General features: G+C 44.6%; 1 long non-coding RNA gene across 1 annotated transcript; it reads left to right on the forward strand.

Moving 5' to 3' along the window:
• The first annotated feature begins 439 nt into the window (after positions 1-439).
• On the forward strand, positions 440-4586 carry LOC119403003 (uncharacterized). The gene is made up of 3 exons (XR_005186060.2): positions 440-499; positions 1751-1775; positions 4307-4586. It is a non-coding gene; the product is annotated as an uncharacterized LOC119403003 (long non-coding RNA).
• Positions 4587-17449: the final 12863 nt, after the last annotated feature.

The raw sequence follows: 17449 nt of genomic DNA on the forward strand, positions 1-17449 counted from the left end.
TAAGGTCCATTATGTGTACGTTGAAGTCGCCGACTAGTATAATGGGTTTGTGCTTGCAGGTCGTTTATATTGTTTTGTCAAAACTGCGATTGATATTAGTCGATTGTTAAACACATTGTTAAACCAGGCATCTCCACGTAGTGAATCATGACAAGTCGTCTAGTAGGTGTGCAAGCACGGACGCCGACATACGGATGGACGCACATGCCTCGGCCTTAAGGTGCTTCATCCCTAAAATGGACTGAACCTACAACCTCCGGAGATCGCGCGTCCGGTGCTCTATCAGTTGAGCTAAGGCGGTGGTCGCTCCCCCGACCACTTTATTGGGTATTTCTGTGGGTGTAATCTTGAGAGAATGTGAAAGCACTACAGCTGACAAGCGAGAACTTTGTTCTTATTTAATCGGTAATGCAGCCATAACCTTTTGTTTTTGCTTTCTGCAGTTTGAAACTGCACTAGAATGAAGCAGGGCTGCACATCTACGGCCCTCTTTCCTACGGTGAGAATGCTTTGTTCATTTTTGCAGGCCTAAACGACTAATCACCGTTAAAATCATTACACAAAAACTGCAGCCGGCGTGACCAATTGTAATGATATGGTTTGAAAAAGACAGTGGCAATATCGCACAGCAGATTTAATGTACACTCTACCGAGCCCCCGAAATATAGTGTAAAACATTGGTATCAAAGTGAAAAAAAAAGCAGAGACCATATGTTACCTTAATGCTTTCTCTCATGTTAGCCGGTTAGACGAATGGCCGATGGCCTTTTGCACAAAACGCGCATAATAAATTTTGACAGTAGGCGACGGAAACCGAGTCGAAGAATATTCCTTGGAGATATCTGGAATAAATTTTAGCTCTTATCTGTATTACGTACTTTCGAATGGAGTGAAGCACTGCCTTGTATTCAAACTTACAACGAAAGTGATGAGACGTCGAATAGTTGAATAGTTAATGGCGCTTGAACAAATAATAAGTCAAAATGGTTTGTCTGTGTCTGTTCCGCCACTGCTTTACGGAGTTGTAAAAACTATTTATTCGAATTTAATTTTGGTAACTGCTTGAGACAAATTATATAAGCAAATACTATGCGTACTTCAGCCACATTCACATACCGTGGACGTTGTTCTGATGCTCGAGATGGAATGTATACGCATTAACAATGACACTGACATGGCTAATGATAAAATCCAAGGGCCCCTTACTCATTCGTCTAAGATAGAGGAACAGTAGACGTCAGAGAGCAAATGAAAGTCGCAACTTGCAAGAAGTGAAAACATTGTGCGTTGGACATGTCCTTCCTTGATGAGTGGCCTCTGAAACCTGTCCCACTAGGATTGTAACACGCGGCACCCCGAAGATGTCTGTATAATTTGAGTGTTCTCGCGCAGCTAAAGCGGACAGGTTTTCTGCAACAAAACAAGTTACACTCCGAGTGCAGCGTGAGCCTTTCAGACAATTGACATCTCCGAGACGCAGTTCTTTGCAGAGAGTACTATTAAGAAAATCAAGTACGTCGCGTGTTTACTTTCGTGGTGAGCGCAAAATATATTTGATAAATTCGTGCCGTTGGGAAGCCCTGGTCCTCCTAATTGGTACGGTTGCACAGCATATCTAGATCTATGACAAGTGAGCGTAGAAGTTTGCATAGGGCCGAGAAAAATACGTACGACTTGTTGTTTTTAGCAAATAAGAATACGTCGATTCAACTGCACAACAGTGTTACTACAATAGAACTTTTCCTTTCAGGTTCTTCTTCTTTTATCTAATGGAGGTAAGTGTTTAATGTCGTTCTATTAGATATATTAGGCTCTAGGGTCTGCGAAGTGTATACAGGCTGCGCTCGCGGAAGGTTGCCGCAGCGCCTCCCGCGAAATATGTAATCAATGCGAGCTCACGGCTGCGGCAACTCCAATTCGTAAAGGAAACAGCTGGAGAAACAACCACATCAGAACCCGCGAACTTCATGTCACTGCACACAAACGGGTGGTGAGAGCGGAGAGCGTTAGGGTACGTCAGTGGCGCTTACGGGTTTTATGCACTTTGGTTGTACGATGAATTTTTAATGTGCTGCAATGACTCAGTGGACTTACAGATGAAATTGAGTTCTTTGTTGTCTTACGTTTCTTGATATTTCGATATAAAGCAGATATATAAGCGTTTCTATGTCTTGCAGTTTTACCTAGTACGGATGCCGCCGATTGGATGTATTTGGAAAAAGTGGTCGATACCTACATTGAGGATATTAATGCGACACATCTAGGCCACGTGACCAGCTGGAGCATGAATGAAAACCATACAAACTGGAAAGTGAACACTCGTAACGAAAAGTAAGCTCACTTTCTATTTTCCATCGCTTGAAAAAGCTACTAGGCTTCTTGCCAGCGTTTTATGGTAGAAGAAAAGTTATTCACTCAACATTGCGCTAAAAGATCAGAAGGGATAAAGTCTATGGAGCAGCATTGGTGCTTTACATGTAGCAGAGACATTAAGTTCCGCGTAAACCTATGAAATAACAATATTTAAATGTAAGTTTTGAAGAGCCAACAAAGTATATTGTTCCTAACGGCATAATCGGGAATAATCGGGCATTTCTGTGTAGCGTGTTGCTTCATCCATGCTCTTGCTATATGATTGCGAGAACTGCAAATATTAAAAAAATTCACAGCATATCCACGTGGTGAATGATGATGAGTGGAGCGAAGCTCCGGAGAGAATCATCGGTAAACCGTGAATGTTCTGTGTAACGCCCCATCAACCATCATATGAAGAGTGAGAAACACTGTGTGTATATTAAAAACATCAAACTTTTATTTTTTCTAATTAAATGATGCTTGGCTTGCGTTGTCCCTTCATTATCACGGCTTTATGGTCCGTGGAGTCAAGGGACAGAGGTTCTTGTACGGGTTGCAACTGGAAATTAGAAAATATCAGGCCTATACACGTCCCTCGTATGGTTGTTGGTTTGGTATGATCAAAGGACGTGCACGTGAGAGCATATTTGGCTGCCATATGTTGTATGAACCACTCATTGTTCTTTTCGGTAATATCGACATTCAGGTCACGAACTAACACAAATGGTCTATTCTTGTACTTGTCATAATTACACAATGCCGTGTAACACGGCATTGTGTAATTGTGTGGTAGTGCACGGCGCGACAAGCCGCAGCCGTGCAGCTTGTCGAGCAGCTTCGGCCTCGCGGGCTCTCACGTCAGGATTCTGTCTGCGAGCGCGCGCTGCCACCGCCTTCCGTGCCCTCCATTCCGCAGCCTCGTCTTCCATATGGCGACTCCGAGCTAAAGAGAAAGCGTGCCAAGAGGGAGCCTCATGGCGCGTTACTTCTGAAATGTTATCTTCGGGTGTCGTTGAAAACACGAGACGTAGTAAAGAAGAAAGAACGCCACACAGGCGAACACGCACGAGAGTCTCACTCGTCAACGTCGTCTTCTTCTTCTACTGCATACCAGAACGCGCGCAGTAAAGAAGAAAGAATGCCACACAGGCGAACACGCACGAGAGTCTCACTCGTCAACGTCGTCTTCTTCTTCTACTGCATACCAGAACGCGCGCTTCTCACGAACTAGAGGTGGCTACTACAAACAAACCTACAAACGGAGGATGGACAGACCCATGGCATAAGGAGCTTCGCCCCTAGAAAAGATTTTACACAAATCGGTCATAATACGAAAGCGAGGCACGACTTCAAAGAATTAGCTGGAGGCAAGTTCGACGTTAAAAATTAGCTTGCATAAGTTTTCACACCTTCTATTGCCAAATGCGGCCGCAGATTTAACTCGCCATTTGATAATCTGCATACTGTGAAGTTCCTTCACATTCTTCTCTATGGTGTAAAAAGAAGTAAGATAATTTATTAATCACACACCGTGACGTCAAAATCTGGAAAATTTAAGGAGCAAGTATGCCCATGGGGTCTTGTATTTTCATAACCTCTTTTTTGTTCATGCGAGCACATTTCATAGGGAAATAGAAGCTATGTTTTAAGTTACCGGTAAAACACTACTTCTTTCACCAGCCAAGTTAACTTGGTGGAACAGGAAAGCAATGCAAAGCTTCAAATAACGGCACTTGTTAAAGCACGTAGCGGGCAAATATTAAAAAAAAAAGCTTTCAGAAGGAGCTGAAAATGAGTCCCTGCATAAGTGCTTGTCTTGTTTATAAATAGTGGGCATTATATTGGTTATTAATTACCAAATTATGAGTGCTCCTGTAACATGTAGATAGTGTATGACGCTGATAATAATGTCGAGAATGCGATATAAAAACTGAAATTTTTTTTAATGCAGGCACACTGTGAAAGCTGAAATACTTTCCATCCAGTATTATGAATGCAAAGCGAACCCCACGGACAAAAAAATACACGAAAAGGACTGCAGCGGACTTTTTTTCTGGTACTTTAATGAAGGTTTAAGTTGGCCTTTCGACCTCGCTGCAGAAACGTTTGTTCCCTCCTACTACGAAGGACTAAAGCCTCGCATGATCAAGTTTGATGTAAACGGTCTCGAAAAGGAGATTCCAACAATGTCGTGGGGTCACCAAACTGCTGTTAAAGGCACAAAGAAGTACCACGTGGTAAGTGACTCAGATTTCCAGCTTTCAATTGCTGTGAATAGCATACATTTTGATCAGTTTCTCGTTGAATGGTTACCCACGCTGTTTGTAGCGCCTGATCCTTTATTGCAAGGTGTGGAATATTTAGAAAGTCTCCTCAGAGGATTGCCGACTTTTTGAGAACTTAGAGGCAGCGGAATAGAAATGTAGTATTATTATTTTATATTATTATTATTATTATTATTATTATTATTATTATTATTATTATTATTATTATTATTATTATTATTATTATTATTATTATTATTATTATTATTATTATGCGTACACACAAGGATGCACATGAATTAGGGAGAGAGCTGGCTGACAACTGCCACCTAGATTGGCACACCGTCTGCCTATTCTTTCGAGAGGAAGGAATAGATAGAGGAAAAAAAGATGGAAAGAGAGAAAGAAGATAGGTAATCAAAGAAAAAAATAGCGAAGATTTGAACAAAATAAGTAAAATCACGGAAGAAAAGTATAGAACGAGTGGCCGCATCGGTTTGGTTCATAAAAGTCGGCAGACATATCGTACTGAAACGGCATCCTAAGTTCGAAAGACAATGGCAGTTGGTTACTTGGTAGGACGTAATTAACAAAGAAGCAAAATTCACCGAACATTACGATATTGCCTAATGCGAATTCGCAACGCAGCTGTTTAGGTTCTTCGATTTTGCAATAAGTTGAGGCGCGACTACCTCGCTAACCGGAATACAGCGGAAGGTAGGGCGTGGGTGCGTTGCACAACAGCCGCCGCAGACAGGCCTCCGTTCAGGCAGCGCTTTATTTCCATATATGGTATCGGGGGACGCCCTCGCCGCATACCTTAGTGATGGCGTCATCGGCGACCGCACGACGGCACGCACTACTGTGGCGCCGCGGGTGGCCGCCGCTGAACCTGTCGTCTCGCCACTGTCATTCCCTCCTCTCGCGCTCTCCTTGCTATCGCCGTCTTCATTCTCCGCTGCGCTCCGCGTTCACTCTCTTTCGTCTCATTTGCTCTGCCGGTTACGACGACACCTCCATGCCGCTCAACGCAGGAACGGGCGCCTAAAAGATGCGGTCTAAAACTTGTTTATGATGGGCAAAGTTGTGCCCGGAAAACTAGATGCGAAATCTAAGATTCCGCTCGAACAGTTCCGCACAAAGTGTCCCTTCGACCAACGCGCGCGTCCTTATTCCCCCAAGCCTCGCGGGACAACTTACTTTCTCGTTCCCTTGCGTGAGAGGCATGCATTGCGCTGTCACAAGAAGCGCGAGCAGGCAGGAGACACTGCCGCTGCTAACACAGCGGCTCACTGCGATCCGCCTTCGCTCTCTTCCGTCTTCGTTCGCTCTATTGCTTACGCCCATAGCGATGCCGCTCAAGGCAGGAACGGACGCCTAAGAGCTGCGCTCTAAAAATAATCACACGGACGGTGGCAAAGGGAGACGGTGTCCCGCCTACACTTTCGCTGCACGTGTGGTTCTTTGCACTACTGCGTTAACAACCTCAATAAAAAGCCCTGATACACCAATGTTATTGTACGCCAGTCCATGTTCGCCTGCACGTGACATTCATTTGCTTATGAGTTCAGAAGCAATCCACCAGGGAGCGGAAGCTTTATGTTCTCTATTCCACATGGCTGTGCACGAAGGTATAGGTGAAATAGTATGTTTCCCACAAAAAGTCGGCTCCAGAAATTTAGTAGCTACAAATCACAGTATCCAGAAACAATAAAATAATACATGTTTTCCGAAGTACGTTTGCTGAAGTGGAAGAATATGGTTCAATAAAATCAGCTGTTAGTGTGCGCTCGTCCTGTGTACTACATCTTCTTGTGTTCCGTCAACCGCGCAGTTCCGTACCGTTCTAATACATCTTTCTTTCCTACTTTGTAGACTTGCAAGTTTGCCATAAAGCTAAACTTCTATGGATTTTTTGTGTACGGTCTATCATACAAGGACCGACAAGTAAGATGGGTTGCTGTCAACATCACTGAACTCGCGGACTACTCCGAAAGGCTTCACGTAGAAAACGGTAAACTAGCGTACACCGCGACAGGCACCTTTGGTGAGGAGATATGGTGCCATAAATGTTCAAGTAAAAAAACTTGAATAAAAAGTGTCGTCTTTTATTTTACCTGCCTGTGCATGCCTTAGTTCCTAAGTTTCATTACTAAAATACTTTCCTTGGAAGGTTTTGCAGTAAGCCTCATCAAGGATGCAGACCCGCCATGGTGGTCCTCTGGTAATGGTGCTCGACTGCTGACCCGAAGGTCGCAGGATCGAATCCCGGCCACGGCGACCGCATTTTCGATGGAGGCGAAAATGCTTGAGGCCCGCGCGCTTGTATTTGGGTGTACGTTAAGAACCCCAGGTGGACGAAATTTCCGGAGCCCTCCACTACGGCGTCCCTCATAATCATATCGCGGTTTTGGGATGTTAAACCCCAACGCTTATTATCATTATCAAGGACACGAGGTTTGCCAAACCGCCGGAATAATATACAAGTGGTTTCAAGAAATGCATCCAAAAAATTACCAAAAGCAAGGGCAGTGTGACATTTTGCTCGTTAATTTCATAATTAGTTTTTTTTTCTATGGCGGCAGACAACTTTGCGTGACATGAGACAACAGCTGCAGTATTAATTGCAAGAATCAAGGTAATTGACATTATAACTAGAGGAAGGCGCATTTTCGCTTTGAGATTTCCGAAAACAGTCGCAGGTAATTTTTTTCAGAGTGAGGCATTGTGACATCGCGTTTTAGTTGTGCGCGTCGTTCGATCCTTGGTTCAGTCGCGGCGCCTTTCGGCCACCCTATTACACCAGCAACCCTTTCTCCTCGCCTCCTTTCCCACTCCGACCACTTCCTTCTCCAGAAGATAGCAAAATTTATAAAGGCAAATGTGCTCGTTGGTATACTTGGAGCGAAGGTTCAGGCGTGCCTGAAATGCTTGACCGTTCCCGACAAATCGCCATGAAAGCCTTTAGAACCGCCCTTGAAGGTGCCATACTGACGTAAGGGAACGTGAAAATTTAGGGCTAAGTATTGAACGAACTTTCCTTTCCAGCGTCTACAGTTCGTGTCATATCAGCATAATTTTGACTCTAACCCTTACATCACAGCGAACATTACCTCTAGCGGTCAAATTTGCAGAGACATGAAGCGGTTATCACGAGTAATGCCTCGCAGCAGTCGTTATACAAAAAAAAGCGATGTCGCGTTTGTTTCCGTGAGGATTGTACCTCGTCACCTCTTGTTTCCAATAACATCCGCTATCGCCGAACGAGCGTAAATTCATCGTAGGCAACAGAATAAAAAACTAGACAGCGTTGCTATGCTCGCGGCCAAGAAATGAGAGCCTCGCTCAAACGTGCGACCTCCGTAATTTCTCAGAATTGTTGCCAAACCGTTTCATGCGTGGCCTTTAACGCGTCGACATTCAATGGCAGTTGTACAGCGTTGGTAAAGACTTCACATTCAGGAAAGCTGTCGAGCGAGTCTGCAAATGGGAGGAGCGCTGAAAAAAAACGTCTCTAGAACGCCCGCCTATCACAATGACACGTTCGCACGCAGAAGATGTACACCTCGCAGCCGTAATCTAAAGCAAAGCCTGTCGAGTGATAACTTTGTTCATTGCCAAAGCAAGAAGCCGGAGTATCACGTGGCAGTACTCAAAACCTGTGTGCTTGAAGTCCTGATGGAAAGGCCACATTCGACGTGTTGCAATTGTAACAAGGCCCCAAGTGAAAGAGCTCGTGAGAGTTCCGTCGAAATGCGAGACGAAGTTCATGCCTGCAAGCCGACTGCAGCGTTGCGCTATTCTAGAGGCAGTTGGACACTGGGACAGTGGTGTTTATTGCTTTAAGAAGTCTTTAACGTCTTTTCAGCAAACCGGAGCTACAGCCTGTGAGCCTTCGTTTGCGAAGGCACGCTGGCGAACAAGTCAAACCGGAGTGGGTATGGCGCGTCATCGTTCACGCCAGCAATATGAAGTGGGTGCGACCGCTCTTCGTCGTTTTACAAACCGGGTAAACATTTCTCGGACGAGAGTAGCTTCAGCGCATGGAACTTGACTACGGCAGTGTGAGTCAGTTCAACGCCGTCAAGACGCAGGTGCCGGCGAGGGAAATCTGAGGAAGCTGCAGGCATCGCTGGAGAAGTACGAACATCTGTTCATCAAAAGACTGATCCGTGTCACTGGTGAGAATGCTATAATTATCCCAAATCAAAAAAAGCTAGACCTATGTCATAAGCGTTATGCCTTGGGTTTGAAGAACCTATGCGATTAGTGAACCTTGGAACTTGTGGTAAAATGTATGTTCGCGAAGCCAGTTGTTCAGTGATTAAGGGTGACGGCCCTACAGGTTCTGTAGTGATTCCAATGTCACCCTAAATCCCGTTTTGAACACTGAACACCACCATCTAACAAGATCAGCTGAGCTGTTCAACAACCTAAGAGGGGGCGGGTGCCTTATCACGCTACACCTGAACCGAGCGCACCAGCAAGTCGAGAAGAACGAGCCTTAAAAGGCCACCAAGCTTAGAACACGTATACGTCTGTACATCGCAAAACACCTCCGCTTTTGCGCAGCATCGGCTCCATCAGTTCGTTAGCGAATGCTCGACAATGTAGTCTGTGCTGTGGACAGTGTTGCATCGATAATACTACGACCACCGTTTACGTAGTACGAAGAACGCTTTCGCAATTTCGAAGTCATGAGGAAACATTTATCAAATGAAGGCGTCAGATTTATATAAGCCAAAGGCGAGTTCTTCAGGGAGCCAAAGGCTCATTGAAAAATTCGACCCCTAAACACTGGTCCGTTCCACTATAACTCCATAACTCCGTTAACTGCGTAATAACTCCGTCCGTAACTGGTCCGTTGCACGTATGATCGCTGTCTTACGCGGGCAGCGCCAGAATGTCTGGAACATTCCAGATCATAGTAGATCATTTTGTCAAGATTACGCACATGACGCGAACAGTCAAGATTATTCCAGAGCTTGCACAACCACCAGTGATAAGGTTAGAAAGTTCCATGCATGATGTACAAAAGACGGCGCGTCCCAGCGATCAGCAGTTTATCTTCGGCTGACGCTCTGTTCGCCGTTATGAGTGTACAGTGTGTATTGCTGTAGTTTGACTTTCCTTTTCCCAGCCACAAGTTTGGCCAAATAAAAGAGTTTCATCTTCGACACGCCGACTGCTGCCTTCGTGGACGTCACGACACCGTGACACTATGTTCGTGACAGGGGCCCATTCTCATTTTGGTGTGCTTCGCCGTATTACTTTGTTGCAGTGCGGCCGAGCTGACTTTCAGTCCCCCTTTCTCCATGAGATTGCTATATAGCTTGTGCTGTAGTTTTCTACAAGATATGCGCGAGAGCATACTTTTTCTCGGCTTGCATTTTGAAGAGCAAAGATAGCTCAAAACAGGTTGAATTTGGCTGAAGACCGGACAACTTATTGAGAAGCTGTTGAGGTCGAATTGCTGTGGCACTTCAGTTTGACCATTCTTTGCGAGGGAGAAATACAAGGCACATATTTCACGCAGCATGTTGTGTTAACTCATGGCAGGCCTCTTGTTCTCTCACTGAAAGTGCTCCCTCATCATTTCGACCGGTGCACAAGGGGCCCGCGAAACAACCATGGCTGAGATCCACTGGCTCACGCAGTTGACAGCTTGATGTCATGCGTTCGTAACCAGGCGACATTGAAATGTGGAAACGTGAAATGATAAGTGACCTCAATAAAGATCACGTTGCCACATCTGAAACGGCTGATTGCCGGCAAATGTACCATCGTGAAGGCATCAATTATCTGGAAACGGCTCATACAAATCCGCATATGACCTGAGTGCCTTCGGGGGCCGCATTTCGAAGGCTGGCGCCGGGTGTTCGCGTACGCAAACACTGTCACCGAAGTCTGTAACTCAGAACGAGTGTAAAATTCTTGTGGCGACCCTGCTACTTCAATTAGGTTTCTCGTATACTGGCACTCGCACCTCGGCAGGCCTGTACCCTGGTGAACTGTTTGTTTCGCGCTTAGCCGAAGCGCATGCCGAAGCACGTAGAAAGAAAGAAGCGCGTAGTTTAATTATGCTCTGTCAGGTGCCGCAACTATCCCAGCTCCTCACAATCTTGGTTCTCCCATTCCCGCTCGCCTTTGGCATCAATAAAATATATTTCTCCTCCTCCTTCAATGTACTCATGAATTAATTCTCCTTACTTTTCCTGACAGTTAGTCGGTCCTTATCCCTAAGTGAAGTTATGCTCCGATATCATACGCATCCAATTAAACTTTTATTCTGAACCAGGAAGATAGATTTAGCATTTTTAAGTTTCTGATTATTATTGGAAACCAGAAAGTAAGTGCTCGGAGGATATGCTTGGAGGAGAAAGAAGAATTTGATTCTGAATTGCATTTACAATAACACTCTGTATGTGCGCTATTTCAAGGCGCTAGACACCCCACTACCCAAGAAGAAAAAAAGAGGACGTGTCAAGGTGTCGCATACTGCATTTAGTAGAAGCTTCCCATAATAACAGTACATATATATAAACCACTATCTAAGATCGTGTTTCAGGACAAAATAATCTTAGTCATTGGTAAAATACTTGCAAATGTTTATTATTCGCCGCAAAGGTGTCGCTATACAGAAAAATATACATTTTTTTTGTTCTGTCATTGCTGCTCAAACGTAAAACGTCCAGCGTCCTGTCAACCATGCTACTGCTTCCAGATGTGCTGTAGTCTGTGGTAATACTCGGCCCACCAAAGTGCTATGGAGGTGCAGTTAATGCATATTTGGTTCAATTATTTTAAAGTCCGATGTTCGTCACTTTTTTCATTTTGATTACTTCAGAGAACAGACAAATACAAACCTTGTGCATAAATGCGTGCACCACACATGACAATGAAAGGTATGAAACTTTTATTAAATCTGTTGCAAATGTATTCGCCAGTTTGCAAGCACCTACACTTGCCGACGTAGGCGACATTTCTTTTTGAAATACCACACGTCATAAGCGCGTTTCCGCTGTAAATAAATGACTAACATGCTAGAATAATAGCGTTCGTTGCATGACCTGCGAATGTAACGGGTCTTTGGCTCAGGCAATAGGTTATTTCGTATGAGAATAACCAAATGCAAGAACTTTCCGGAAATATCCTCTGTGGTGTATGGACGAATAATGAAGTCGCGGGTGACGCTTCTTGTGTTTCCCTTCCTTCTTTACTTGGGCAGTGAAGTTCGAGACCTCTGCCTGGGACTGTGCCGACCTCTGTCGGGTCCGGACACGAGTCTTCTCCAGCCGCCTCAGACACGGTCTCATAGGTGGCGGCGCTCACATTTGTGCTAATGTGGGCGGTGCGCGCAAATGCGAGCGGCATGGCAGGCGGAGAGGTCATCATGCTGCAATGCATGAAACGCATGAGGCAGCAAAATTACAGTGTCACTTAAATTTTCAAGCTTACTTCTGGAACGAAAAACTACGCGAAACTCCGACACTGCGCTAGCTGGCTCGTGATAAGTTGGATGCATTTTTAGCGTCTTCAGAAAGTGATCTCTGGAGAAGACGATGCAGATGTGCAAGAGCAACAAAATATTTGAAATGTTTATTTAAATAGGCGTATCAGAAGTGATACCAATGGCATTATTAAATAAAGGTTATTGATTATAATCATTTTCAGACTTTATACAAAAAAGTGAGATCTCTAAGATTATATCTATAACGACGTGTTTCATAGACAATCCTCTAGAGTGCCGATATTGTTACGATCATGACCATAATCATGATCATTAAATGGCCTTGGAGCCACGGCATGTCTACTGATTCTGACATTAAATACGCAGTTTCGCAAAAATGTGCATAGCAGCAATGTTAATCGTTTTTAATACAATGATACATTTGTTGCCGGAGCAGAAGCTTTCTAAAGCCACAACGGTATATCTAATTATTATGGAGCTTAGCCATCCCTGTATTAAAATCCGCAAAACTAGCAGTGTGCTAAAAGTTACAGGCTCGGTTGTAAGCGTAGGATGCAAATGAAGTGGTGTAAGCTCAGGTGAATAAGGTTACTTGTGACAGAATTACGCCTCTTTTGAATATTGCACGGACACATTCTGTATCATTGTGAAGAGGATGGAAGAATATTGAAAAGAATATTACGAATATCCGAAGTGTACACTCCAGATCGTTTAAAAGGAGAAAACAAGGGGTTTCTTTCATTTCTTACGTGAAGAAGTGTTCATTAAGTGATCTTCGCTAAATATACTGTTCATAAACTATTGCCTCACCCCAATGAAATGGGTTTTGGTCCACTTAGAATCCACAAATAATTCATAACCTCTTCAGTAGGTTAATCACAATTATCATGCGGATTGAAAGCATCAATTAGCAAATGTACTTTTTTTTCTTTTATTGTAGCAAAGTTCACCTAAATGTGTGTGGCAGAAGATGGGTACCACGGTTTTTTCTACAGTAAAATATCACTTGAACGAACGTCAGGTAAACGATCTATTCAGTTGTACGAACTTTTTTGAAACCCCGCCGAAGCGCCATTGGACCCAATGCTAACGTGTTTCAGTTTAACGAAATCAGTGCAGAGCGCATTTCAGTTCTACGAACATATTTTGTGACACGATCCAATGGTCTCTCACACCATACTGATCAGAAATTGTCTGGAAGGATTGGCACAGACCACGCTTAACGTTTTGAGGACTATGTCACCTGTGACTCTCACGTGGAGACACTGCTCCACTTTATCTACAAAAGAGATTGTAGCAAGCGTCCTGCCTCAGGAAGAAGAGGAGGAGGAAAGAGTAACCCTTCTAAAGGAAGTACCAAGAAGTTCAGCTAAAGGAGCACTGATGTACTTGAAAAAGTGAAATCCTTCACTGCCCAACAGAGTGTTGTGTTGGAGAAGGTTTATGAGAGCTCGGACACAGTGACTCCATTCATGACCACTGCAGTCCTAAGTGCACAAGTTCTTGTTTTTTTTTGAAAGGCGACAGCCTCAAATGCCTTATGACACGCGAAAGGTCACCGCCGGCACCGGCACCAGCACGAGTGAGGGAAAAAATCGTTATGTGATGCGTGTTACCATATTTTCCCATTCCTCTCACCTTATTTTCTCTCACTGTAAGTGGTCCCTTATCACTTCAGAAGATTCACAAGGGATCCCCCAAACATTCATGGCTGCGAACCACTCATCTAGAGGAAAACATCCGCATAGGGCCCATGTGTTAGAATATCCGACCAGAAGGGCGCCGCCATAGCTGCCATTACACTACCCTGCGAACGTTACCAGTTCGTAAGACGCTCGCTAGACTTGACGGTAGTATTTAATCGGTGAAAATGAGAGTGAGGTCACGTAAAGTAGCGTATGCGAACAGAAAGTGCAGATGGCGACGCACTGCGATTTACAAGACGCGCAGTCGTCCGGCGATCTCGAACTAAATTGCATATGATGGCACCATCTAGCAAAAGTGCGTGCAAAGTGCAATAGTTCTGGGCGCAGTAAATAACTTAAATTGCCTTCAATCTTTCTTCAAAGCATTACAAATAAACGGTAAGCCTCGTTCGCACGTCTCTGGTGCTTAAAAACGCCCGTTTGTCGTATATTGCCAGTTTACGAGGGTTGCACAGCGCCAATTTTTGCCGTTCTGTAAATAGTAATTGAACAGGCAGCAATTACAATGGTATGTGATGGTCATGTTCTTGTATTCGGTGCTCTTTCGACTCAACCTTTCTATAGAATTTGTCCTAAATATATGATTCGGAGTCTCATTTTCAAATGAGCGCTTACGTGTTTGTACTCCGCGATCCAGGCCTCTACGCAGCTATCGCCGGTTCCGCTATAGCTATAGCGAAGTCGCGTTGCCATGGCACGCCGTAACAGGCTGCGGTGAACGCACGTCAGAGTACTATTCTATGCTCAACTAAAACTCCAGAAAATACTGTAGCCGTTCGCACGATAGTCAGCCTGAGAAGGGCCAGGCTGAGTCATGTGTAAAGCTGATTATACAATCCGGCTTGAGTGTTTGAAGAGATGATCAACATGTATAGTCCAATTAAAATTACGGTGTTAGTCTGAACGCTGCTCTTGACGTAGCTTGACACCAGGACGTCTTAGAAGGTGAACAAATTATAGAGAAGACAGCGAGGCGGGTGCATCGTAGCGGTCACCCGTCGTGTCCTCCTCCTAGGAAACAGCGCGACAGGTTCGACACAGAGACGAGAAAATGCACTGTGTCGTTTCTCTTCTCCGTGTCTAACCTGTCACACCTGTTTTTATTTCACGATTAACGTCAATCAGCTTGCCCAACTCGCCATTCTGCTTCCTCCTGCACTAGGCCAGAGGAGAGGATTGCTATCACATGTAACACAACAGATGTATATAAGAGGAAAATAATGGTGGAAAATATTGTTAGGTACCCGTAATGCACATGAGATAGGTCACAAAAAGGAACTAGATAGTGGACAATGGAGATGTCTAGTGTCGATTTCTATCTTCAGTAGTGGTCTCGGTAATGGCACCTAGTGTTTGCGTCTCTGTAATGACTGATGAAAGACATAAAGAATGAGGAAATGGGCTTGTTGGTATATTCTTGTTTTCATAGCTTAAAATGAGCAGAAAAAAGAAAGAATGCAATAAACAACATGACAAGGCGCTGAACAGCAAAAAAAAAAAAAACGCATTGCCATGTTTTTTGCGTACCGAATTTTGTTGCACTTGTTGCAGTTGAACTATTAGGTATGAACCAGCTGAAACTCCAGTGAGCCTGTTTTGATGGGGAAACTGAGCTATTTCGCGGCCTTGGGAATACCACACGCGCTACGGTGTCGTTGAAGTACAAGATGCCTCCTACCTGTTGCTACTATAGTTATATAGAGACACCATCACAAACTGGTAACACATAGTTTCTTAGAGAACGCCTATAGTCGACATTTGAACTTCTGCTTCACTAACCCATATTGGCTCGCCTGCGCTCAAGGAAAAGGAGAGGGGTCAGCACAAATGGTGGATTACTGATATTCTAGCGTACTCTGCTACGGGATAGCTGTGCGCAGGTGTCCCTTTATGAATGAGAGACATCTAGAAAATGTCATCTATTTCCAGACATGGTGGCCGAAGATTGAGTGCGTAATACATAGTGCGTGGAAATTTCACAACGCATGACCTTATAAGAGGGACATGTATTTTACAGGTTGAGGTTGATTGTCTTTATAGCGGTATATTTCTGCTCTAGATCACCTGGGTGCTCTTTGCAAAGATCGCCGGTGCCTCCAGGTTGAAGTTACATTGTGAAAATGTCATAACGAAGCAAGCGCGTTTCCTCTGGCCTATGTACATACCATTAGTCGGCACACGTTCCCAGCTTGCAGCCCCTATATGTCTCAAGGCTGTCATTCATGCCTTGCGCGTTCGAATTTCGTCACTTGTTATAGAGGTAAGTACAGCATCCGGTTTCCTGTGATCAAAGCGGTGTTCAGCATTCTGGTTTTTTTTTACTGTATGTTATATGGCAGAAAATTTGATACCACCTCGTATGCGTCTTCTTAAACGGTGCAATATGCTGCGATAACTACAGGATATTAGAGGTTCGGCTGGCCGTGGTTATACTTTGGCACTAAGCAGACTATGTGAAGGGTCAAATAAAGCTGTCCTTTAGACAGCTTATGTGTTGGGTTAATATAGCTTCGATCATGGTCTCTCGCGCGCCAAAGCACGGTGTGGTTTTGAACCACGCTGTTGTGACCAACTCAGGATCAGTATTGACATTCTGGAGTTTTTTTTTATCGGGCACTAAGATCTAAATGCACGGCTGTTCTTGCACCTTGGCTTCATCGAAACGCAGCCGCCGTGTTCGGGAATCGAACCCGCGTCTATCAGCTTAGCGGCTGGACACCCTATTTGCTAATGTACTACGGCGGATAGAGCATCATGCTTCTCTGTTTTCATCTTTGTGCGCCTCGCTAAATATGTTGGTCACTGTTGTAAGGTGTGGCCAGCTAGTTTTTTACGGTCTAGAATAAGCCTTGTATGCCAACGCCCGCCATCGCTGAAGGCAGCGTTCACCGTTGTTAGACGTAGGCAGGTCAGTTTCAAAATAGTTTTAATGTCTTAAACGCTTCCAACGTTCACATTTCGGACTGTCCGCACGGCCGAGAATATCACGGCATCATGTTAAGGCAACGCCCTGGCATATTGGCCAAGCACACTTCCGTGTTCCGAGTTTACTTTAGTCAGACGCAAAAAAAAGTGAACGTTTTGGAAGGACATATCAGCTGTCGTGTCATTTGTGTGGTAGAACAGCATGCACCGCCATATCCGCGTCCGGCGCCTGCCGCTAACTTGACCGGCAGCTCAATCAGCAAGCATCGAAGTTTCTCTGCTTCTTCAAACTTTCTCATTCGCGCGGGCTTGCGTATCTTTGCTCCACCAACACGAGACAAGACAACGCGTAGCAATGACTTCATGTACCCTTAACGCGATAGCGTTAAAGAGCACGTGTGGTAGAAATTCGGTGTCGGTTGTCTGCGTCAGCGGCTTCGTATTGAGCGGAAAATCGGCGACCAGCTGGAACTAACAACAAAATCATGGTTTCGAGCTGGCAAAGGAAGCTAGTCCTTTTCATGAAGTCAGGTGTTCATAACAAAGGTGCAGCATCGAAGCTTCTTGAAAAAAAAAAAAAAACAGCGGTACAGCGTAATTTAGTGCGAGGAATCTCGTTAACACATGTGACATTGCGCGACACAAAGGTAGAACTCAACCAGACGTCACACCATGGGAATTCTGCTACGAAATCCGCCCATTGCAAAACACTCACTTGTATTTAATCA

This window comes from Rhipicephalus sanguineus, chromosome 8, assembly GCF_013339695.2.
Source record: "Rhipicephalus sanguineus isolate Rsan-2018 chromosome 8, BIME_Rsan_1.4, whole genome shotgun sequence".
Classification (NCBI taxonomy): domain Eukaryota; kingdom Metazoa; phylum Arthropoda; class Arachnida; order Ixodida; family Ixodidae; genus Rhipicephalus; species Rhipicephalus sanguineus.